Raw genomic sequence first — 26,410 nt, 5'->3', positions numbered from 1 at the left:
AAATGGGAACCCTCTTGCACTGTTGGTGGGAATGCCAATTGGTGCAGCTGCTCTGGATAGCAGTGTGGAGGTTCCTCAGAAAAATAAAAATAGACCTACCTTATGACCCAGCAATAGCACTGCTAGGAATTTACCCAAGGGATACAGGAGTGCTGATGCATAGGGGCACTTGTACCCCAATGTTTATAGCAGCACTCTCAACAATAGCCAAATTATGCAAAGAGCCTAAATGTCCATCAACTGATGAATGGATAAAGACATTGTGGTTTATATACACAATGGAATACTACGTGGCAATGAGAAAGAATGAAATATGGCCTTTTGTAGCAACATGGATGGAACTGGAGAGTGTGATGCTAGGTGAAATAAGCCATACAGAGAAAGTCAGATACCATATGTTTTCACTCCTATGTGGATCCTGAGAAACGTAACAGAAACCCATGGGGGAGGGGAAGGAAAAAAAAAAAGAGGTTAGAGTGGGAGAGAGCCAAAGCATAAGAGTCTGTTAAAAAGTGAGAACAAACTGAGGGTTGATGGGGGGTGGGAGGGAGGGGAGGGTGGGTGATGGGTATTGAGGAGGGCACCTTTTGGGATGAGCACTGGGTGTTGTATGGAAACCATTTTGTCAATAAATTTCATATGTTAAAAAAAAAGCATAAAAGATAAAATAAAAAAAGAGATAAATGAAAATGAAAACACAATGTTTCAACATCTTTAGGACACAACAAAAAGAGTTTTGAGTGGGAAATACATAATGATTTAGGCTTACCTCTAGAAACAAACAAAAAAAGCTTAAATAAAAGAATTAACATTACACATAAAGGAAATACAAAAGAAAAACAAAAACAAAAACAAAAACAGGACCCGAAAACCCAATGTGAGTAGAAGGAAGGAAATAATGAAGATAAGATCAGAAATAAATGACATAAAAATGTAAAAAAAAAAGGAAAGGAAAAATCAATAAAACTAGAAACTAAATCTTTGAAAAGATAAAGTTGATAAACTTTTAGCTAAAATCATCAATTAAAAGAAAAGGAAAAAAAGACAAAAAATAAAATCAGAAAGGAGAGAGGTAACAACCAACACCATAGAAATAAAAAGGACTCTAAGAAAATACTATAAAAACTATGTCAATAAAATGGACAACCTAGAAGAAATGGATAAATTCCTAGAAACATACATTCTTCTAATACTGAAATAGGAAGAAAATGGAAAAGCTGAATACATAGATTACAAATAGTGAAATTTAATCAGTAATCAAAAACCTACCAAAAGATACCTATTTTTCTCAAACTGTTCCAAACAAATAGAAATGAAAACTTCCAAACTCATTTTATGAAGCCCACACAATCTTGATTCCAAAACCAGACAAAGACCCTGCTAAAAAGGAGAATTACAGACCAATATCCCTGATGAATCTGGATGCAAAACTTCTCACCAAGATACTAGTAAATTGAATTCAACAGTACATGAAAATAATTATTCAGCAAGATCAAGTGGGATTCATTCCTTGGCTGCATAGCTGTTTCAATATTCACAAAGCAATCAACGTGATACAACACATTAGTAAAAGAAAGGATAAGAGCCATATGACCCTGTCAATAGATGCAAAAAAAAAAATTGACAAAATACAGCATCCATTCTTGAAAAAAAACCCTGAAAAAAATCAAGATTGGAAAAATATATCTTAACATCATAAAAGCCACATATGAAAGGCCAACAGCTAATATCATCTTCAATGAAGGAAAAAAAGGAGAGCTTTCCCCCTAAGACCAGGAACACTACAGGAATGTCTTCTCTCACCACTATGTTCAACATATTGTTGGAAGTCCTAGCCTCAACAATAAGAGAACAAAATGAAATAAAATGCATACAAATTGGCAAAGAAGTCAAACTTTTACTCTTCATAGATGACATGGACTCTCAATAGAAAAGCTGAAAGACTCCACCAAAAAACTGTTAGACCTGATATATGAATTCAACAAAATCACAGGATATAAAATCAATGAACAAAAATTGGTTGCATTTCTATACACGAATAATGAAGCAACAGAAAGAGATATCAAGGAATCAATCCCATTTACAAATGCACCAAAACCATAAAATACCTAGAAATAAAGCTAACCAAAGAGGGTAACAGATATGTACACTTAAGACTATAGAAAGCTGAGGTGCTTGGGTGGCTCAGTTGGTTAAGCATCCGACTTCAGCTCAGGTCATGATCTCAGGGTTCATGAGTTTGAGCCCTGCATCAGGCTCTGTGATGACAGCTCAGAACCTGGAGCTGCTTCAGATTCTGTCTCCCTTTCTCTCTGCCCCTTCCCCCACTCTCAATCTGTCTCTCTCTCCTTCAAAACTAAATAAACATAAAAAAAAACTATAGAAAGCTTATGAAAGAAATTGAAGAAGATACAAAAAAATGGGGAAACATTCTATGCTCATGAATTGGAAGAGCAAATATTGTTAAAATGTCTATACTATCCAAAGCAATCTACACATTCAATGCAATCCTTATCAAAATACATCAAGCATAGACAGAGGTAGAACAAACAGTCCTAAAATTTGTATGAAACCATAAAAAACCTGAAATAGCCAAAATAATGTTGAAAAAGAAAACTAAAGCAGGAGGCATCACAATTCTGGACATTAACCTGTATTACAAAGCTGTAATTATCAAGACAATATATTATCAGCACAAAAACATACACATAGATCAATGGAATAGAATAGAGAACCCAGTAATGGACCAACAAATATATGACCAACTAATCTTCAACAAATCAGGAAAGAGTATCCAATGGAAAAAAGACAGTCTCTTTAGGAAATGATGCTGGGAGAACCAGACAGAAAAATTCAGAAGAATGAACCTGGAACACTTTATTACATCATAAACAAATAAATTCAAAATTAATGAAAGACCTAAATGTGAGACAGGAAACTATCAAAATCCTACAGAACACAGGGAGCAACCTTTTTGACCTAAGATGCAGCAACTTCTTACTTAACATGTCTCTGGAGGCAAGGGAAATAAAAGCAAAAATGAACTATTTGGGACTTAATCAAGATTAAAAAGCTTCTGCACGTCAAAGGAACCAATCAACAAAACTAAAAGGCAACCAATGGAATGGGAGAACATATTTGCAAATGACATATCTGATAAAGAGTTAGTATCCAAAATCCATAAAGAACTTATCAAACTCAACACCCAAAAAACAAATAATACAGTGAAGAAATTCGTAGAAGACATGAATAGACACTTTTCCAAAGAAAACATCCATATTACAAACAGACACATGAAAAGATGCTCAGCATCACTCATCGTTACTGACATACCAATCAAAACAACAATGAGATACTACCTCACACTAGTCAGGTGATTAAAATTAACAACTCAGGAAACAAGAGATGTTGGTGAGGATGTGGAGAAAGGTAAACCCTTTTATATTGTTGTTGGGAATGCAAACTAGTGCAGCCACTCTGGATAACAGTATGGAGGTTCCTAAATTAAAAAAAAAAAAAAGAAAAATATAACTACTATAAAATCCAGCAATCACACTATTAGTAATTTATCCAAAGGATACAAAAATGCTGATTTGAAGGGGCACATGCGTCCCAGTGTTTACAGCAGTGCTATCAACAATAACCAAATTATGAAAGAGCCAAAATGTCCATCAACTGATGAATGGATAAAGATGTGGAACATATATACAAGGGAATACTATTTGGCTATGGAAAAGAATGAAATCTTGCCCTTTGCAACAACGTGGATGGAACTGGAGGTAATTATGGTAAGTGAAACTGTAAACAGTCATAGAAAGACAGATATTATATGCTTTCACTCATGTGGAATTTGAGACTCAACAGATGAACACAGGGTAGGGAAGGAAAAATAAGATAAAATCGGAGGAGGCAAACTATAAGAGACTCTTAAATACAGAGAACAAACTGAGGGTTGCTGGAAGGCTGGTGGATGGGTGAGTTAAGTGGGTGATGGCCATTAAGAGGGCACCTTCAGGATGAGCACTGGTGTCATATATAAGAGATGAATCACTTGGTTCTACTCCTGAAGCCAAGACTACACCATATGTTAATGAACCTGAATAAAAATCAAAAAGAAAAAAAAAACTGCCAAAAAGATAGAAGCCCTGAACCAGATTGGTTTCATAGGTAAAATCTACCTAAAATTTAAAAAGAGATAATACCTATTCTTCTTGAACTATTCCGAAAAATATAAGAGGAAGAAAAACTTTCAAATACATTCCATGGTGACAGCACTACCTTATAACAAAGCCAAACAAAACACTACAAAAACAAAACAAAACAAAACAAAAAAGCAAATCTATGGGCCAATATCCCTGGTGAACATAGATGCAAAAATTATCAAAAATATTAACAAAAATATTAGGAAACCACATACAATACATTATAAAGATTATTTAACATGATCAAGTGGGATTTATTTCTGGGATGCAAGGGTCATTCAATATTAATAAATTAATCAACCTGATATACCACATCAACAAAACAAAGGATAAAAATCATGTGATCATATCAATAGATGAATAAAAAATTCAACCTCTATTCATGATTAAAACTCCACAAAGTGGGTTTAAAAGGAACACGTCTCAACATAATAAAAGTTGTGTATGGAGAATCCACAAGCATCATCATACTCAATAGTGAAAAACTAGAGCTTTCCCATTAAGATCAGGAACAAGACAAAAATGCCCACTCTCCTCACTTTTATTCAACATAGTACTGAAAATCCTAGTCATACAATGGGACATTAAAAAAATAAATAAGAGGAATCCATACTGGTAAAGTAGAAGTTAAACTGTCACTATTTGCAGGTGACATGAGACTACATAGAAAATCCTAAGGGCACCGCCAAGAAACTACTAGAAGTGATAAATTAATTCAATAAAGTTGCAGTATACAAAATTAATACCCATAAATTGATAGCGTTTCTATACACTAATAATACAGTTACAGAACCTAAAACTTAAAAATGGCACCATTTTCACTTGTATTAAAAAGAGTAATATACCTAGGAATAAATTTAACCAAAATAGTGAAAGACCTATACTCTGAAACTACAAAGTATTGATGAAAAAAAATTGAATATGACACAAACAAATGGAAAGATATTCCATGTTCATGGATAGGAAGAATTAATGTTATTCAAATGTCCATTTTAGCCAAGGCAATCTACAGATTCAATGCAATACCCATCAAAATACCAACAACATTTTTTCACAACACTAAAACAAGTAATAGTAAAATGTATATGGAAACACAAAAAGCCCAAACAAAAATAACATCTTGAGAAAGAAAAAACAAAGCTAGAGGAATCACAGTTCCAGGTTTCAAGACATACTACAAAGCTTTAGTAATCAAAACAGTATGGTGTTGGCACAAAAATATATCAATGGAAAATAAATCAATGTAAAAATAAATCAAGGGAACAGAATAGGGTACCTAGAAATAACATTATGATTATGTTTTATATATATTATATAGAACATAATATATATAATGTAATATAATATATAATACATATAATGTGGTAAATATATGTATGTATGCGTGTGTGTGTATATATATATATATATATATATATAATGCAGCCATTAAACAGATGATAATGTGTCATTTACAAAAACATGGATAGAACTAGAGGATATTACTCTAAATCAAATAGGTCAAACAGTGAAATAAAAATACGATATGACTTCACTGATATGTAGAATCTCAAAAATACGAATAAAGAACAGAATCAGACCTATAAATACAGAGAACAAACTGATGGTTGCCACAGAAGAGAGGTTGTGTTGAGGAAATATAGGTAAAAGGAAATGGGAGATATGGGCCTCCAGTTATACAGTTATACACTAAAAAATTCACAGAAATAAAAGGTACATCATTATAGTAGCATTATCAACAATAGCCAAATTAAGGAAGTAGTCTAAATAGTCCAAATGTTAATTAGTTGAAGAGTTGATACAGACATAGTATATATGTGTGTATATATATATATATATATATATACACAATATATGTATATAGTATATATACTCTCATATACTCTCATATACTCTCATATTGTATATATATATATATATATATAGTATATATATACACAATGTAATGATATCTTGCTATTTGCAATAATTTAGATGGAGCTAGAGTGCATTTTTCTAAGCAAAATAAGTCAGCCAGAGAAAGACAAATACCATAGGAATTCACTCATATGTGGGATTTAAGAAATAAAACAAACAAATGGGAAAAAAAGAGAGGCAAACCAAGAAACAAACTATTAACTATAGAGAATAAACTGATGGTTACCAGAGGGGAGGTGGGTGGGTGCATGGATTAAATAAGTGATGATGATTAAGGAGGGCACTCGTGATGAACACCAGGTGTTGCATTTAAGTGTTGAATCACTGAATTTACATCTGAAACTAATATTACACTGTATGTTAGCTAATTGGAATTTAAATAAAAACTTTAAAAAGAGAGCTGGTTTGCATATTAAAGTGATACAAGAAACTAGTCTGCTTAATTACACGCAATTATGCAAAATTGTGCCCATTTTTTTAGAAGATGAACCAACAAGATTCATCACATGGACATCTATATATATAAATTATAATTTAGCAAATGATTTAAAGAAATGGAACCTTTTAAGATACAAAAATAATTATTTCAGAATAGAATGCACTTCCAGTACAATCTTGTATAGTTTCCACTGTAAAGTCTTACTGTAATAAATTTACATAGCAAAGATTTTTGTTAATTGATTAGAAAAAATTTCACTTAGGCTTTATTACAGAAGGAAGTTGTTATATATGAATATATGTGGAATAGATTCCACATATAAGTGAACTTTCAGTCATAAAAAAAGACAAAGAAAGCCTATAATTTGTAATAAGATTGATGGACTTTAAAGACATTATACTAACTGAAATAAGTCAGAGAAAGACAAACACTTTATGACCTCACTTATATGTGGAATTTTAAAGAATCCCAGAAAAAGATATCAGAGTTGTGTTTACCAGTGCCAGGGTATGAGGAGAAGAGGGAATTGAAGGAAGATAGTCAAGTTACAAAATTCTAGATATAACATAAGTAAGTTCTAGAGACACAATGTTCAATATAATGACTATAGTTAACAATGTTGTAGATATATAGAAAAGTCATTTAGAAAGTAAATCTTAAGAGTTCTCATCTCAAAGATATTTTTTTTCTTTTTCTTTTTTTAAAAATTATTGTATCATGTGAGATGATGAATGTTAATTGAACTTGTGGTAATTTCACAATTTATGTATATCAAACAATCATGTTGTAAGCCTTACACATACAGTAATGTATGTCAATTATTTCTTAATGAAACTGGGAAACTGGGGGGGAAAGCACACAAACAAAAGCCTTGCAAGATATGGACCGGTTCTCTCACTTTGCCAAGGCAGGGGAGCTAATTCATAATCCCAATAACTACTGAATATGGTTTCTAGCCTAACCCATACAGAAAGGCTGGGTAGAACACTCTGAAAGTTATGTAGGCCAAAAACACTCAGAGTATTCAGCAGGCAAAGCTGATAATCTTTAGAGCAAATCCAGCATCCCTGTTTGGCCAGGGAACGAAAGGCCACATAAGTCAAGACCACATAAATCCATGCCAAATTTTAATTCAGTTATACTGAATTAAATTATACTGAAGAGAGCTTGAAAAACAGACTTGGACATGCAGAATAATGAATCAATGATGTAAGAAACAAGAAATTCAAAATTATCCATTTAGAGGAAATAATACACATATACATGCATATATAAATGCAAAAAAACCTATGGAATTTATAGGACACAAGTAAAATAAACAGTATCTGCATTGTGGGAATTCCAGAAGGATAAAAGAAAGCCAAAGGGACAGAAGCAATATTTAAAGAAATAATGACTAAGAACTCCCCAAAGCTGGGGAAAGAAATAGACATCCAAATCCATGAGGTACAATGGATCTCAAATAGGTTGAACCCAAAAACGGGCTACACAAAGACATGTTAAAATTCAATTGACAAAACTCAAAGTCAAAGAGCATATTTTGAAAATCACAATAGAAAAAAGAATTTACATAAAAGGGAATCCCCAAAGACCATCAGAGGGTTTCTCAACAGAAAACTTTTAGACTATAAAGGACTGGGGTGATATACTTAAAAATATATAAGAAAAATTTCCAAACAAGAATTGCATACATGCCAAACTGTCCTTCAGAAATAAAGGAGAAATAAGATTTTAACAATAAACTCTGGGAAAGTTTATCACCACTAGATCTGCCTTACAAGAAATTCTAGAGAAGGGAAGTTAAGATGGCAGAAAACTAGGGGGACCCACGGCTTTCATTATTCCTGAAACACAGCTGTATTCATGTCATATCACTGAGAACAACCAGGAAATCAATCTATGGGTTGGCAGAAGTATCTCCATGGTTGGAGAGACACAGTGTGGCAGGGGCGAAGTGGATGAAGGGAATTGGGGGTGTAAAAACCTGTAGTGCTTCAAAGGGGTTGGAAAGCTTTCTTTAGAGAGGCAAAAGGGAGAGAGTGGGGGGTTGAGAGAGTGAAGCATTGGGTTCAAGCAAAGGAAAACCTCTCTGGATCAAGGACTGAGGAGTGAGAGGTAATGAGTGTCACAGGGTATTTTACAAACACCATTTGGAACTGAAACTCTGAGTTTTGGAAGTGCACAACTTTCTCCAGAGTGGAACTGTGGCATGCATTCCTGGGCTGAAGGAGGGTGTTGGCCTTAGAGTGCATAGCCTGGTGTAGGGATCTCCAGTGCACATTGGGAGAGAATATTCTCCTTTGTGGAGTTCTGTCAGAAGAGGGTATATTGCCTCTCTAAGGACAAAAGACCCTGTAGGCACCAGGAAAATGCCTTTTCATCTGCAGGGCACAGAGGACAGATAACATGGTCACTGCTTCTTGCAGTGCTACACCATAGATTCAATGCACCAAGCAGGTGTGCTACTGTTTTCTGGGACAAAGGACATCAGACATTCTGGAGGAGGGGGACAGGTCCATTCAGTGCCAGCTCCTTTAAGACTTCGAATTTTGAATCCCAGCCAAGAGCCAAAGAAAAAATGCAGGAGAGTTGTGGTACAGGCCCTTTATATGATAGGGCACGCAGGTCTGACTGCGGCTCTGCCCACCAACTCCAGTTATACATCACAGCACAGGGGAAGTGCCCTGAAGGTCCCCACCACTCCAGAGACTATCCAAAATGACCAAACGGAAGAATTCCCCTCAGAAGAATCTCCAGGAAATAACAACAGCTAATGAACTGACCAAAAAGGATTTAAATAATATAACAGAAAGTGAATTTAGAATAATAGTCATAAAATTAATCGCTGGGCTTGAAAACAGTATAGAGGACAGCAGAGAATCTCTTGCTACAGAGATCAAGGGATTAAGGAACAGTCAGGAGGAGCTGAAAAGCGCTTCAAACGAGACGCATAATAAAATGGAAACGACGACGGCTCAGACTGAAGAGGCAGAGGAGAGAATAGGTGAACTAGAAGATAAAGTTATGGAAAAAGAGGAAGCTGAGAAAAAGAGAGATAAAAAAATTCAGGAGTATGAGGGGAAAATTAGAGAACTAAGTGATACACTAAAAAGAAATAATATATGCATAATTGGTATTCCAGAAGAGGAAGGGAGAGGGAAAGGTGCTGAAGGTGTACTTGAAGAAATAATAGCTGAGAACTTCCCGGATCTGGGGAAGGAAAAAGGCATTGAAATCCAAGAGGCACAGAGAACTCCCCTCAGACGTAACTTGAATCAATTTTCTGCACAACATATCATAGTGAAACTGGCAAAATACAAGGATAAAGAGAAAATTCTGAAAGCAGCAAGGGATAAACGTGCCCTCACATATAAAGGGAGACCTATAAGACTCGTGACTGATCTCTCTACTGAAACTTGGCAGGCCAGAAAGGAATGGCATGAGATCTTCAATGTGCTGAACAGAAAAATATGCAGCCAAGAATCCACTATCCATCAAGTCTGTCATTTAGAATAGAGGAGAGATAAAGGTCTTCCCAAACAAACAAAAACTGAAGGAATTTGTCACCACTAAACTAGCCCCACAAGAGATCCTAAGGGGGATCCTGTGAGACAAAGTACCAGAGACATCTCTACAAGCATATCATATAGACATCACAATGACTCTAAACCCGTATCTTTCTATAATAACACTGAATGTAAATGGATTAAATGCGCCAACCAAAAGACATAGGGTATCAGAATGGATAAAAAAACAAGACCCATCTATTTGCTGTCTACAAGAGACTCATTTTAGATCTGAGGACACCTTTAGATTGAGAGTGAGGGGATGGAGAACTATTTACCATGCTACTGGAGGCCAAAAGAAAGCTGGAGTAGCCATACTTCTATCAGACAAACTAGACTTTAAATTAAAGGCTGTAACAAGAGATGAAGAAGAGCATTATATAATAATTACAGGGTCTAACCATCAGGAAGAGCTAGCAATTATAAATGTCTATGCGCCGAATACAGGAGCCCCCAAATATGTAAAGCAATTACTCATAAACATAACCAACCTTATTGATAAGAATGTGGTAATTACAGGGGACTTTAACACTCCACTTACAGAAATGGATAGATCATCTAGACACACGGTCAATAAAGAAACAAGGGCCCTGAATGACACATTGGATCAGATGGACTTGACAGATATATTTAGAACTCTGCATCCCAAAGCAACAGAATATACTTTCTTCTCGAGTGCACATGGACCATTCTCCAAGATAGATCATATACTGGGTCACAAAACAGCCCTTCATAAGTATACAAGAATTGAAATTATACCATGCATACTTTCAGACAACAATGCTATGAAGCTTGAAATCAACCACAGGAAAAAGTCTGGAAAACCTCCAAAAGCATGGAGGCTAAAGAACACCCTACTAAAGAATGAGTGGGTCAACCAGGCAATTGGAGAAGAAATTAAAAAAATATATGGAAACAAACGAAAATGAAAATACAGCAATCCAAACGCTTTGGGATGCAGCGAAGGCAGTCCTGAGAGGAAAATACATCGCAATCCAGGTCTATCTCAAGAAACAAGAAAAATCCCAAATACAAAATCTAACAGCACACCTAAAGGAAATAGAAGCAGAACAGCAAAGGCAGCCTAAACCCAGCAGAAGAAGAGAAATAATAAAGATCAGAGCAGAAATAAACAATATAGAATCTAAAAAAACGGTAGAGCAGATCAATGAAAGCAAGAGTTGGTTTTTTGAAAAAATAAACAAAATTGACAAACCTCTAGCCAGGCTTCTCAAAAAGAAAAGGGAGATGACCCAAATAGATAAAATCATGAATGAAAATGGAATTATTACAACCAGTCCCTCAGAGATACAAGCAATTATCAGGGAATACTATGAAAAATTATATGCCAACAAACTGGACAACCTGGAAGAAATGGACAAATTCCTAAACACTCACACTCTTCCAAAACCCAATCGGGAGGAAATAGAAAGCTTGAACAGACCCATAACCAGCGAAGAAATTGAATCGGTTATCAAAAATTTCCCAACAAATAAGAGTCCAGGACCAGATGGCTTCCCAGGGGAGTTCTACCAGACGTTTAAAGCAGAGATAATACCTATCCTTCTCAAGCTATTCCAAGAAATAGAAAGGGAAGGAAAACTTCCAGACTCATTCTATAAAGCCAGTATTACTTTGATTCCTAAACCAGACAGAGACCCAGTAAAAAAAGAGAAGTACAGGCCAATATCCCTGATGAATATGGATGCAAAAATTCTCAATAAGATACTAGCAAATCGAATTCATAGGCATATAAAAAGAATTATTCACGATGATCAAGTGGGATTCATTCCTGGGATGCAGAGCTGGTTCAACATTCGCAAATCAATCAACGTGATATATCACATTAACAAAAAAAAAGAGAAGAACCATAAGATCCTGTCAATCGATGCAGAAAAGGCCTTTGACAAAATCCAGCACCCTTTCTTAATAAAAACCCTTGAGAAAGTCGGGATAGAAGGAACATACTTAAAGATCATAAAAGCCATTTATGAAAAGCCCACAGCTAACATCATCCTCAACGGGGAAAAACTGAGAGCTTTTTCCCTGAGATCAGGAACACGACAGGGATGCCCACCCCCACCGCTGTTGTTTAACATAGTGCTGGAAGTTCTATCATCAGCAATCAGACAACAAAAGGAAATCAAAGGCATCCAAATTGGCAAAGATGAAGTTAAGCTTTCGCTTTTTGCAGATGACATGATATTATACATGGAAAATCCAATAGACTCCACCATCAGTCTGCTAGAACTGATACATGAATTCAGCAAAGTTGCAGGATACAAAATCAAAGTACAGAAATCAGTTGTATTCTTATACACTAACAATGAAGCAACAGAAAGACAAATAAAGAAACTGATCCCATTCACAATTGCACCAAGAAGCATAAAATACCTAGGAATAAATCTAACCAAAGATGTAAAAGATCTGTATGCTGAAAACTATAGAAAACTTATGAAGGAAATTAGAAGAAGATATAAAGAAATGGAAAGACATTCCCTGCTCATGGATTGGAAGAATAAATATTGTCAAAATGTCAATACTACCCAAAGCTATCTACACATTCAATGCAATCCCCATCAAAATTGCACCAGCATTCTTCTCGAAACTAGAACAAGCAATCCTAAAATTCATATGGAACCACAAAAGGCCCCGAATAGCCAAAGTAATTTTGAAGAAGAAGACCAAAGCAGGAGGCATCACAATCCCAGACTTTAGCCTCTACTACAAAGCTGTCATCATCAAGACAGCATGGGATTGGCACAACAGAAGACACATACACCAACGGAATAGAATAGAAACCCCAGAACTAGACCCACAAACATATGGCCAACTAATCTTTGACAAAGGAGGAAAGAACATCCAATGGAAAAAAGACAGTCTCTTTAACAAATGGTGCTGGGGGAACTGGACAGCAACATGCAGAAGATTGAAACTAGACCACTTTCTCACACCATTCACAAAAATAAACTCAAAGTGGATAAAGGACCTGAATGTGAGACAGGAACCCATCAAAACCTTAGAGGAGAAAGCAGGAAAAGACCTCTCTGACCTCAGCCATAGCAATCTCTTACTCGACACATCCCCAAAGGCAAGGGAATTAAAAGCAAAAATGAATTACTGGGACCTTATGTAGATAAAAAGCTTCTGCACAGCCAAGGAAACAACCAACAAAACTAAAAAGCAACCAACGGAATCGGAAAAGATATTTACAAATGACATATCGGACAAAGGGCTAGTATCCAAAATCTATAAAGAGCTCACCAAACTCCACACCTGAAAAACAAATAACCCAGTGAAGAAATGGGCAGAAACTATGAATAGACACTTCTCTAAAGAAGACATCCAGATGGCCAACAGGCACATGAAAAGATGCTCAACGTCGCTCCTCATCAGGGAAATACAAATCAAAACCACACTCAGATATCACCTCACACCAGTCAGAGTGGCCAAAATGAACAAATCAGGAGACTATAGATGCTGGAGAAGATGTGGAGAAACGGGAATCCTCTTGCACTGTTGGTGGGAATGCAAATTGGTGCAGCCGCTCTGGAAAGCAGTGTGGAGGTTCCTCAGAAAATTAAAAATAGACCTACCCTATGACCCAGCAATAGCACTGCTAGGAATTTACCCAAGGGATACAGGAGTACTGATGCATAGGGGCACTTGTACCCCAATGTTTATAGCAGCACTCTCAACAATAGCCAAATTTTGGAAAGAGCCTAAATGTCCATCAACTGATGAATGGATAAAGAAATTGTGGTTTATATACACAATGGATTACTACATGGCAATGAGAAAGAATGAAATATGGCCTTTTGTAGCAACGTGGATGGAACTGGAGAGTGTGATGCTAAGTGAAATAAGCCATACAGAGAAAGACAGATACCATATGGTTTCACTCTTATGTGGATCCTGAGAAACGTAACAGAAACCCATGGGGGAGTGGAAGGAAAAAAAAAGAGGTTAGAGTGGGGGAGAGCCAAAGCATAAGAGACTCTTAAAAACTGAGAACAAACTGAGGGTTGATGGGGGGGGTGGGAGGGAGGGAAGGGTGGGTGATGGGTATTGAGGAGGGCAACTTTTAGGATGAGCACTGGGTGTTGTATGGAAACAAATTTGACAATAAATTTCATATGTTGGAAAACAAAAACATTGAAAGACAAACGTAGTCAAAACAAGATGAAGAATTTTCCCCAAAAGAAAGGTCACAAAGAAATCAAAGCCAGAGACTTACTCAAACAGATATAAACAATATATCAGAACAATATTTTAATTTTTTAATGTTTATTTTTGAGAGAGAGAGACAGAGACAGCGTGAGCAGTAGAGGGGCAGAGAGAGAGGGAGACACAGAATCTGAAGCAGGCTCCAGGCTCTGAGCTGTCAGCATGGAGCCCGTCACGGTTCTTGAACTCACAGACTGTGAGATCATGACATTAGCTGAAGTCAGAGCTCAGCCAACTGAGCCACCCAGGCGCCCCAGAGACAAGATTTTAGAAAAAAAGTCATAGGGGCACCTGGGTGGCTCAGTCAGTTGAGTTTCCGACTTTAGCTCAAGTCATAGTATTATGGTATGTGAGTTTGAGCCCCGCGTCAGGCTCTGTGCTGACACCTCAGAGTCTGGAGCCTGCTTCGGATTCTGTGTCTCCCTCTCTCTCTGCCCCTCCCCCACTCATGCTCTGTCTCTCTCTCTCCTTCAAAAATAAATAAACATAAAAAAATTAAAGATAAAGATTACTAGCTAGGCTTTAAAAAAGCATAGAAGACACCAGAGAAACCCCTGCTGCAGAGATCAAAGACCTGAAAACTAGTCTGGCTGATATAAAAATTCCATAACTGATATGCAAAGCCAAGTGGATACAGTCATAACAAGGATTAAAGAGGTAGAGGAGAGAATAAGTGACATAGAAGATAAAAGTGTGGGAAAAATGAAGCTGAAAAGAAGAGGGAAAGAAAACTATTAGAGTACAGGGGTGATTTAGAGAAATTAGTGATTACATAAAATGGAATAATATCTATATCATAGGACTCCCAGAAGCGGAAGAGGCAAAAGGCAACCAGAAGTTTTATTTGAACAAATTATAGCTGAAAATTTCCCTAATCTGGGGACGGAAAAAAGCATTCAAGTTCAAGAGGAAGAGAGAACTCCCCTCAAAGGCAACAAAAACAGGTCAACACCATGACAAATCATAGTGAAAATTTAAAAATACAAAGGTAGGGAATTCTGAAAGAAGCTAGGAACAAAAGGTAGACTCTTGTCTACCTACAAGAGTAGACATATAAGGTTAGCAGCAGACTTGTACACTGAATCTTGAGTGCCAGAAGGGAATGGAAGGAAATATTCAACATGCTCAATGGGAAAAATATGCATTTTTTTTTATTTTTTATTTTTTATTTTTTAATATATGAAATTTACTGTCAAATTGGTTTCCATACAACACCCAGTGCTCATCCCAAAAGGTGCCCTCCTCAATACCCATCACCCACCCTTTCCTCCCTCCCACCCTGCCCTCCCTCCCACCCCCCATCAACCCTCAGTTTGTTCTCAGTTTTTAACAGTCTCTTATGCTTTGGCTCTCTCCCACTCTAACCTCTTTTTTTTTTTTTCTTTCCTTCCCCTCCCCCATGGGTTTCTGTTATGTTTCTCAGGATCCACATAAGAGTGAAACCATATGGTATCTGTCTTTCTCTGTATGGCTTATTTCACTTAGCATCACACTCTCCAGTTCCATCCATGTTGCTACAAAAGGCCATATTTCATTTTTTCTCATTGCCACGTAGTATTCCATTGTGTATATAAACCACAATTTCTTTATCCATTCATCAGTTGATGGACATTTAGGCTCTTTCCATAATTTGGCTATTGTTGAGAGTGCCGCTATAAACATTGGGGTACAGGTGCCCCTATGCATCAGTACTCCTGTATCCCTTGGATAAATTCCTAGCAGTGCTATTGCTGGGTCATAGGGTAGGTCTATTTTTAATTTTCTGAGGAACCTCCACACTGCTTTCCAGAGCGGCTGCACCAATTTGCATTCCCACCAACAGTGCAAGAGGATTCCCGTTTCTCCACATCTTCTCCAGCATCTATAGTCTCCTGATTTGTTCATTTTGGCCACTCTGACTGGCGTGAGGTGATATCTGAGTGTGGTTTTGACTTGTATTTCCCTGATAAGGAGCGACGTTGAGCATCTTTTCATGTGCCTGTTGGCCATCCGGATGTCTTCTTTAGAGAAGTGTCTATTCATGTTTTCTGCCCATTTCTTCACTGGGTTCTTTGTTTTTCGGGTGTGGAGTTTGGTGAGCTCTTTATAGATTTTGGATACTAGCCCTTTGTCCGATATGTCATTTGCAAATATCTTTTCCCATTCCGTTGGTTGCCTTTTAGTTTTGTTGGTTGTTTCCTTTGCTGTGCAGAAGCTTTTTATCTTCATAAGGTCCCAGTAATTCACTTTTAATATGCATTTTTTTTAACCCAGCAAGGCGTTCATTCAAAATAGAAGGAGAGTTTTCCAGACAAACAAAACTTAATGGTGTTCATGACCAATAAACCAGCTCTGCAACAAATTTTAAGGAGGACTCTTTGGGTGGAGGGGAAAAAAATAAAGAAAACTAAAGCAAGAAAGACTATAAACATCTTCAGAAATACCAACCCTACAGGTAACACAGTGGCACTAAATTCATACCTTTCAAAAATCACTCTGAATGTAATTGAACTAAATGCTTCAACCAAAAGGAAAAGGGTTACAGAATGGATTAAAAAAATCCATCTATATGCTGCCTACAAAAGACTCATTTTAGACCTAAAGACACCAGCAGATTGAAAGTGAGGGGATGGAAGGGTGCCTGGGTGTCTCAGTCGGATAAGCATCCAACTTTGGCTCAGGTCATGATCTCACTGTTTGTGAGTTAGAGCCCTGTGTTGGGCTCTGTGCTGACAACTCAGAGCGGGGAGCCTACTTTGGATTCTGTCTCCCTCTCTCTGCCCCTCTCTCTGTCTCTCAAAAACAAATAAACATCAAAAAAAGTGAGGGGATGGAGAGCTATCTATCATGTTAATGGAGGTTCAAAAGAAAGCTGCATTAGGCATACCCATATCAGACAAACTATAGTGATATCAGACAAACTAGAGTTCAAAACAAAGACTGTAACAAGGGAAGAAGAAGGGCATTATATCATAATTAAGAGGTCTATCCATCAGGAAGATCTAATAATTGTAAATATGTTACCAACGTGAATGCAAAAAAATATATAAATACATTAATAAACATAAAGAACTCATTGATAGTAATACAATAATACTCAGGGACATCATACCACACTTACAGCAAAAGATAGATCATCTAAGCAGAAAGTCAGCAAGGAAAAATGGCTTTGAATGACACGTGAGTCAGATGGACTTTACAGATATATTCAGAACATTTCATTGTAAAGCAATTTAATACACATTCTTTTCGAGTGCACATAAAACATTCTCCAGAATAGGTCACTTACAAGGTTACAAATTATCTCTCAACAGGTTTAAAAAGGCTGAGATCATACCATGCATATTTTCATATCACAACACTATGAAACTTAAAGTCAACCACAAGGAAAAATTTGCAAAGCCCTCAAATACATGGAGGTTATAGAGAAATCTAGTAAAGAATGAATGAGTTAACCAAGATTTTTTTTAAAAGGTAATAAAAATACATGAAAGGGCATGAAAATAAAAGCTAACCTTTTGGGATGCAGCAAAGGCAGGCCTAAGAGGAAAGTATATTGCAATTCAGGACCATTTCAAGAAGCAAGAATGGTCCCAAATACACAATATAACCTTACACCTAAAAAATCTAGAAAAGGAACAGCAAGTAAACCCTAAACCCTGTAGAAGAAGGAAAATAACAAAGATTTGAGCAGAAATAAATGATATAGAAACAACAACAACAACAACAAAAAACAGTAGAACAAAGCAATGAAATAAAGAGCTTGTTCTTTGTAAAAATAAACAAAAATGATAACCTCCTAGCCAGACTTATCAAAAATAAAAAAGAAAGGAACCAAATAAATAAAATCATTAATGAAAGAGGATAGATCACAAACAACACCACAGAAATACAAACAATTGCAAGAGAATACTATGAAAATCTACATGTCAACAAACTTGGCAGAGCTAGATTAAACAATCCTAAAATTTGTAAGGAACCACAAAAATCTTTGAATACCCAAAACAATCTTGGAAAAGAAAAACAATGCTGGAAGCATCACGATGCTGGATATCAAGCTATATAACAAAGCTGTAGTCATCAAAATAGCATGGTACTGGAAAAAAACAGACATATAGATCAGTGGAACAGAATAGAGAACCCAGAAATGGACCCACAACTATATGATCAACTCATCTTCAGCAAAGTAGGATAGAATATCCAATGGGGAAAAAAAGACAGTTTCTTCAACAAATCGTGCTGGGAAAACTGGACAGCAACATGAAGAATGAAACTGGACCACCTTTTTACACCATACAAAAAATAAATTAAAAATGGATGACAGATTTAAATGTGAGACACTAAACCATCCAAATCCTAGAGGAAAACATAGGCAGTAACCACTTTGACCTTAGCTGGAACACAGTCTTCTTAGACACATCACTGAAGGCATGAGAAATGAAAGCAAACATAAACTACTGGGACCTCATCAAGGTAAAAAGCTCCTGCACAGCCAAGGAAAGTCAACAAAACTAAAGGGCAGCCTACAGAATGGCGGAAGATATTTGTAAACTACATATCTCATAAAGGGTTAGTATCCAAAATCTATAATGAACTTTTCAAACTTAATACTCAAAAAATAAACAACCCACTTAAGATATAGGCAGAAGAAATAGACACCTTTCCAATGAAGACATCCACATGGCTAACAGACACATGGAAAGATGCTCAGCATCACTCATCATTAGGAAAACATAAATCAAAATCATGATGAGATACCACCTCACATCTGTTAAATGGCTAAAATTAACAACACAAGAAGCAACAAGTGTTGATCAACATGCAGAGAAAGGGGAACACTTTAGCACTGCTGGTGGGAATGCAAACTGGTGCAGTCACTCTGGAAAACAGTATGGAGGTTCCTCAAAAAACTAAAAATAAAATTACCCTATGATCCAGCATTTGCACTATTAGGTGTTTACCCAAAGGATACAAAAATACAGATTGAAACATGTACATGCACCCCAATGTTTGTAGCATCATTTTAACCTTTGCTAAACTATGGAGAGAGCCCTAATGTTGATTGATGAATGGATAAATTATACATACATATATATATATATATATATATATATAATATTATCCAGCCAATGAAAAAGTAAATCTTGCGATTTGCAATGATGTGGATGGAGCTAGAATGTATTATGCTAAGCTAAATAAATCAATCATAGGTAAGACATATATCATGTAGTTCAACTCATATGTGGAAATTAAGAAACAAAGGAGACGAACATATGAGAAGGAGGGGAAGAGAAAAATGGGAAACAACAGGAGACACTTAAAGATAGAGAGCAAACTTAGGATTGATGGAGGGATTTGGATGCAGATGAGCTAGATTGGTGGTGGGTATTAAGAAGGACATTTGTAATGAGCACAGGTTGTTGTATGTATGTGATGAACCACTCAATTCTACTTCTTTAACCAAAAATGCATTGTATATTAACTAAAATATAAAAAATAAGAAAATAAATAGAATTGCTGTTTTCAAAAGTAAAACAAAATGAAATAAAGCTTAAAAACAACAAAAAAGAAATTCTAAAAGTAATTATTTGAGTAGAAGTAAAATGATGCTAGTTAACATCATAAAAACATAAGGTACCATATAATTCACTCGTAATGGTAAATATACAATGTTAAATTGTGTAATTTTGTAATGATAATACATACTTTACTTACAACTCTAGTTTAAAAGTTAAACTTAAACTTTGTGAACATAACCACAACTATAATAATCTGATTTTGGATATATAATATAGAAATTGGCAAACCATAACATTGATAAACGAAAATGTGAGGTGGGGGAGAATTAAAATTGTAAGTTCATAGGTGCTATCAAACCTATGTTGTTGTCACTTTAAATTAGGGTGTTATAGTTTTAAGTTGTTTTATGTAAGCTTTATGGTCACTACAAGGGAAAAACCTGTAGTGATTACACAAAATATCAGAATAAAATCAAAGTGTACTGATACCAAATACATCAAAACACATGAACACAAAAACAACAGGATAAATAGTTAGAAAGAAATTTATCTGCATAATCGCCAGTAAAACTTAACAAAATGGCAAAGGTAAGTTTTTACCTATCAATAATTATTTTATTTTATTTTTTTATTTACTATTTTTAATATAATTTATTGTCAAGTTGGTAACATATAGTGTATACAGTGTGCTCTTGGTTTTAGGGGTAGATTCCTGTGATTCATCACTTACATACAATATTTTAAATGTAAATAAATTAAAGTCTCCAATCAAAACACGTAGAGTGCCTGAATGTATATATTGCCTACAAGAGACTCACTTTAGCCTCAATGACACATATATACTAAGAATGATGGGATGGAAAAAGATATTTCAGGAAAAAGGTCACAACAATAACAAAAATAATCAAGGGTAAGTATATTTATATCAGACAAAATAGACTTTAAACTAAAACTGGTAAAAAACAGACAATTACAGTCAGTTAATTATAGAGAAGTCTATCCATTAAGAATATATAACAATTGTAAACATTTATCCACCCAAATTAAGAGCACATAAACATATAAAGCAAAAATTAACAAAGCTAAAAGGAGAAATAAACAGCAATACAATACAATACAATACAATACAATAATAGTTGGGGACATTAAAAGTCTCTCAAAAATAGATAGATAAACCAGAGATTCAACAAAGAAAAAAATGGATTTCAATAACTTTATAGACAAAATGGACCTAACAGACATATACATAACTTTTTCTTTGACCACAAAGAAATACACATTGTTCTCAATTGCACATGAAACATTTTCTCATATAGACCCCATTTTAAGCCACTAAATAAATCTTAGCAAATTCAACAAGACTGAAACCATTCAAAGTATCTAATCTGATCACAACAGTATGAAACTAACTAGAAATCAATAACAGAAGCAGGAGCAAAATTTTAAACTCACAAACATATGAAAATTAAGCAATGATCCCTTAAACAACAAATGGATCAAAGAAGGGAATTAAAACAACAAAAAAAAAGAAAGACTCCTGAGGGGAAAAAAAAAAAAAACAATGGATGCACACATACCAAGACTCATGGAATGTAGCAAAAGCAGTTCTAAGTAAAAAGTTCATAGCAATAAGTGCTTATATTAAGAAACAAGAAAGATCGTAAGTAAAGTATGTAAGTCTATGCCTCAAGGGATTAGAAAAAAAAGAGAAAAATAGAGCCCAAATTTAGCAGAAGGAAGGAAATTATAAGGATTAGAGCAGAAATAAATGAAAGAGAGTAGGAAAATAGCATAAATGGTTAATAAAACTAAGAGTTGGTTCTTTGTAAAAATAAAATTGGCAAACTGTTCACTAAACAAGGAAAGAAGAGAAAAGACCTAAATCAACAAAATTATAAATGAAAAAGAACAGATTACACTTGAGACCACAGAATTAAAAAGTATTGTTAAAAAGTTACTATGAACAACAATATGCCAACAACCCAGACAATCTGGAAGAAATGGAAAAAATCTTAGAAACTTACAACCTACAAAGACTGTATCAAGAATAGATTCTCTGAACAGACCAATTATAAGTAATGAGAATAAGTCAATAAACAAAATCTCCCAATGAAGAAAACCAAGGACAAGATATCTTCTCTACTGAATTTTACCAAACATTTGAAGAAGAATCAATATCCATCCTTTTCAAATCCTTCCCAAAAATTGAAGAGGAAGAACCAATCCTAGACTCATTTTAAGGGACTGGAATTACCTGGATAACAAAAGTAGGCAAAAACATCACAAGAAAAGAAAACTACAGAATATTCCTGATAAATATAGAAATGAAAACTTTTAGAAAAATGTCAGCAACCTGAATTCAGCTGCAGAGTCAAATGATCATTCACCATGATCAAGTTGAATTTATCTCTGGGATACAGTGATGGTTCAATATACACAAATCAATTAATATAATACTTCACATTAATAGAATAAAAGAGAATCATACGATAATCTGAATAGATGCAGAGTAAAGAGAGATAAGATGGTAGAGTAGGAGGACTCTAAGTTCATTTTGTTGCATGAGCACAACTAGATAAATATGAAATCATTTTAAATACCCCAAACATCAGCTTGAATACTGACAGAACAAACTCCACAAATAAAGGGAGAGAAAAAAAACACATTAAAGAATACAGGAGGTGTGGAGTTGTGGTTTCTGGGAGAAACAGACCACTGGTGCTGCAGAGGGGAGGGAGCCATGGTCACAGAGAAAGGTGAGAGAGGAGAGTACAAGGGAATGCACAAGAATATTTCTCCAATGCCATTGGATGGGAAAATGAGAGGGGCTGATTTTCATTAGTTCTTGGAAACTGTGGGGCTTAAAGACTGGAATTCTAAAGGTTGGTAGGTTTGGGAGAACCTGGGTGGCTCAGTTGGATGAGCTTCTGACTCGATTTCAGCTTAGATCATGATCTAGTGGTCCTCAGATCAAGCTCTATGTCATGGCCTCCATGCTGAGTGCAGAACCTGCTTGGTATTCTGTCTCCCTCTCTGCCCCTTCCCCGCTCGCACTTTCTCTCTCTCTCTCTCTCTCCCAAAATAAACAAATAAACATTTTAAAAATTTGGCAGTCTTGGCTGAGATACAGTATTGAGGGCGTTGCCCTACTCCTGGAGAGAAGACAGACAAACAACCTGGGGGGCAGACTACATAAAAAGAGATCTGAAGAATACCTGGAGGCACACAGTGGGGAAGTTATTCCATTTCCAGCTCATCCATGACAGGCAATGTTCACAAAAATGCCTCTTCTTGGATGAAGGAGCTGGCTGGAGCCATTTCCCTCCTAGGCCCTTCAGCATAAACACAGAACCACCTGAAGAAAGCAGCTCAGTCCCAATACTGGCTGAATAACTTGCTTACAGCAAGTCTCACAACCCTGTGGTCTGGCGCAACTGCCCTTTTCAGTCAAGGTTGCCTCAGTTCCAGTGTGGCAGGACCATACTCTAGAAGAAAAGCACAGGCCCCTGCCCACACTACATCCCTAAAACCTGGAATTTTCAAAGTCAGAAGGCTTGGATGGGTTAGACCTTGGAGGGTACTCCGTTGGTTCTGGAGACAAGGCACGCAAACAATAAGAAAGGCAGACAGGGTGGATACAAAGATCTGAGAAACACCTGGGAAACACAGGGAGGAGATTATTCACTCTTTCAGAGTGCTTCTCTGAGAGGTAGCATGCACAGAGATGCCTCTCTGGGAACAAAGGAACTAGCTGGAGCCATTTCCCTCTTAGGCCTCTCAGCATAAACAGAATCAACTGCGGTAAATAGAAAAACGCAGACACTGGCTGCCTAACATGCTTACACCGAAAGTCACACCCTTGCACTTTGGTGGTAATGTCCTTCTCAGTCAAGATTCCCTCAGTATCATTGTGGTGGGCACCTTCGACTGAAGACCAGCAGAAAACCCTGCCCAAACCATATCTCCCTACCAGAAACGGCTTCAGTTCTAGTGAAAGCAATATCAGGTCTCACTTAACAAGCAGATCAGAGCACATCTAGTTAAAATTCACCACATTGTGCACAAGGAACAAACACTGCTTACTGTAGGCAAGGAGAGCTTCTGCAGATGACTGGCCTGGGTAAAGAGTAGGCAAAACACACCAGAAGAGTGCATGCAGCACTTACAACAGACACTCCCTGAAGTGGCAGGCACTGCCACTACCAAAACTGAAACAGGAAAATGGTAAAGCTTAACAGACTGATAATGAGAAAAGAAATTGAATCAGTAATCAAAAACTTGCAACAAATGAAAGTCCAGGGTGAGTTGACTTCACAGGGGAATTCTACCAAACATTTAAAGAAGAGTTAATACCCTTTCCCCCAAAAAACTATTCCAAAAAACAGAAATGAAAGGACACCTTCAAAATTCATTCTAGGAATCCAACATTATCATGATACCAAAACCAGATAGACTTCACTGAAAAAGAGAACCATAGGCCAACATCCCTGATGAAAACGGATTCAGAACTTTGTAATAAAACACTAGCAATGGGTAAAGCTGAGATATTTTCCTCTATGATAAGGAACAAGACAGGGATATCCACTCTACCACTGTCATTTAACATAGTATTGGAAGTCCTAGTCTCAGCAATCAGACAAGAAAAAAGAAATAAAAGGCATCAAAATTAACAAGGAAGAGGTACAACTTGCACTATCTGCAAATAACATAGTATTTTATATAGAAAACCCAAAAGACTCCATCAAAAATGGCTAGAACTGATACACAAGTTAAGTAAAGTCACAGGACATAAAATCAATGTAGAAAAATCTGTTGAATTTCTATACACCAATAATACCAGTAATGAAGCAGCAGAAAGAGAAATTAAGGAATCGATCCCATTTACAATTGCACCCAAAACTATGACACCTAGGAATAAACCTAACCAAAGAGTTAAGTTATCTGTACTCTGAAAATTATAAAACACCTATGAAAGAAAGTAAAGATAGCACAAATAAATGGAAAAATATCACGTGGCCATGGGTTGGAAAAATAAATATTGCTAAAATGTCTATATCAGTAAAAGCAATCTACACATTTTATGCAATCCTTATCCAAATACAGCCAGCATGTTTCACATAGCAGAACAAACAATCCCAAAATTTGTACAGAAACACAAAGGACTCCAAATACCCAGTGCAACCTTGAAAAAGAAATACAAAGCTGGAGGCATTACAATACTGGACTTAAACTGGACGTAAACACTGGACTTCCAGTATGGTGCTGGAAAAAAAAAATTAGACACATAGATCAATGGGACAGAATAGAAAATCCAGAAATGAACTCACAACTATATGGTAAAGTAACCTTTGACAAAACAGGAAAGAATATCCAATGGAAATAAGACAGTTTCTTCAACAAAAGGTGTTGGGAAAACTGGACAGCAACATGCAGAAGGAGGAAACTGGACCACTTTATTACACAATACAAGAACATAAATTCAAAATGGATGAAAGACCTAAATGTGAGACAGCAAATCGCCAAAATCCTAGAGGATAACACAGGCAGTAACATCTTTGACATTGGCTATAGCAACTTCTTATTAGATATGTCTCCTGCGGCAAGAGAAACAAAAGTAAAAATAAACTATTGGGACAGCAAAAAAATAAAAATCTTCTGCACAGTAAATAATCAACAAAACTAAAAGACAACCTTTGGAATGGGAGAAGATATTTGCAAATTGCATATATAATAAGTGGTTAGTATCCAAAATATATAAATAACATACAGGAGAATTACAGGCCAATATCCCTGATGAATATGAATGCAAAAATTCTCAGCAAGATAGCAGCAAATCAAATTCAGCAGTACATTAAGAGAATTATTTAGCAAAATCAAGTGGGTTTATTTCTGTGCTGCAGGGCTAAATATTCACAAATCAATCAACATGATACACCACATTAATAAAATAAAGGGTAAGAACCATATGATTCTCTCAATAAAAGCAGAAAAATCATTTGACAAACTAAAACATCCTTTCTTGATAAAAATCCTCAAGGAAGTAGGAATATAGTGCAACAATGATTTTAGTGAACATAGTGCATTTTAGGAATATAGTGCAACAATAACTCGGATGTAAATTTAAAAAAATAATAAAGTAAAAAAAAAAGAAAAAAGAAAAATAAAGAAAGTAGGAATAGACCCAAAGCAAATATCCTCAATGGGAAAAAAACCTGAGAGCTTTACCTGTAAGATCAGGATCACGACAGGGATGCCACTCTCTCCATTGTTATTCAACATAGTAATGGAATTCCTAGCTTCAGCAATCAGATCAAAAAGAAATAAAAGGCATAAAAATTGGCAAGGAATAAGTCAAAATCTCATTCTTCACAGATGATATGATACTCTATGTGGAAAACCTGAAAAGCTTCACCAAAAAACAGAGCTAATACATGAATTCAGCAAAGCCACAGAATATAAAATCAACATGCAGAAATCTGTTGCATTTCTATATACCAATAATGCAGATGCAGAAAGAGAAATCAAGGAATCTATCCCCATTTACAGTTGCACCAAAACATA

At 36.0% G+C, this 26,410-nt stretch overlaps 1 long non-coding RNA gene across 1 annotated transcript in view; it reads left to right on the top strand.

Annotated features, from left to right (window-relative positions):
- The first annotated feature begins 470 nt into the window (after positions 1-470).
- LOC125932197 (uncharacterized) overlaps positions 471-26,410 on the top strand; it is a 100,115-nt gene continuing 74,175 nt past the window's right edge. The window contains exon 1 of the long non-coding RNA XR_007460553.1: positions 471-512. This is a non-coding gene — a long non-coding RNA (uncharacterized LOC125932197). The remainder of the gene's footprint in view (positions 513-26,410) is intronic.

Source organism: Panthera uncia, chromosome X, assembly GCF_023721935.1.
Source record: "Panthera uncia isolate 11264 chromosome X, Puncia_PCG_1.0, whole genome shotgun sequence".
Taxonomy (NCBI): domain Eukaryota; kingdom Metazoa; phylum Chordata; class Mammalia; order Carnivora; family Felidae; genus Panthera; species Panthera uncia.
The sequence above is the reverse complement of the archived record's forward strand: the minus strand, read 5'-3'. Positions and strand labels throughout refer to the sequence as shown.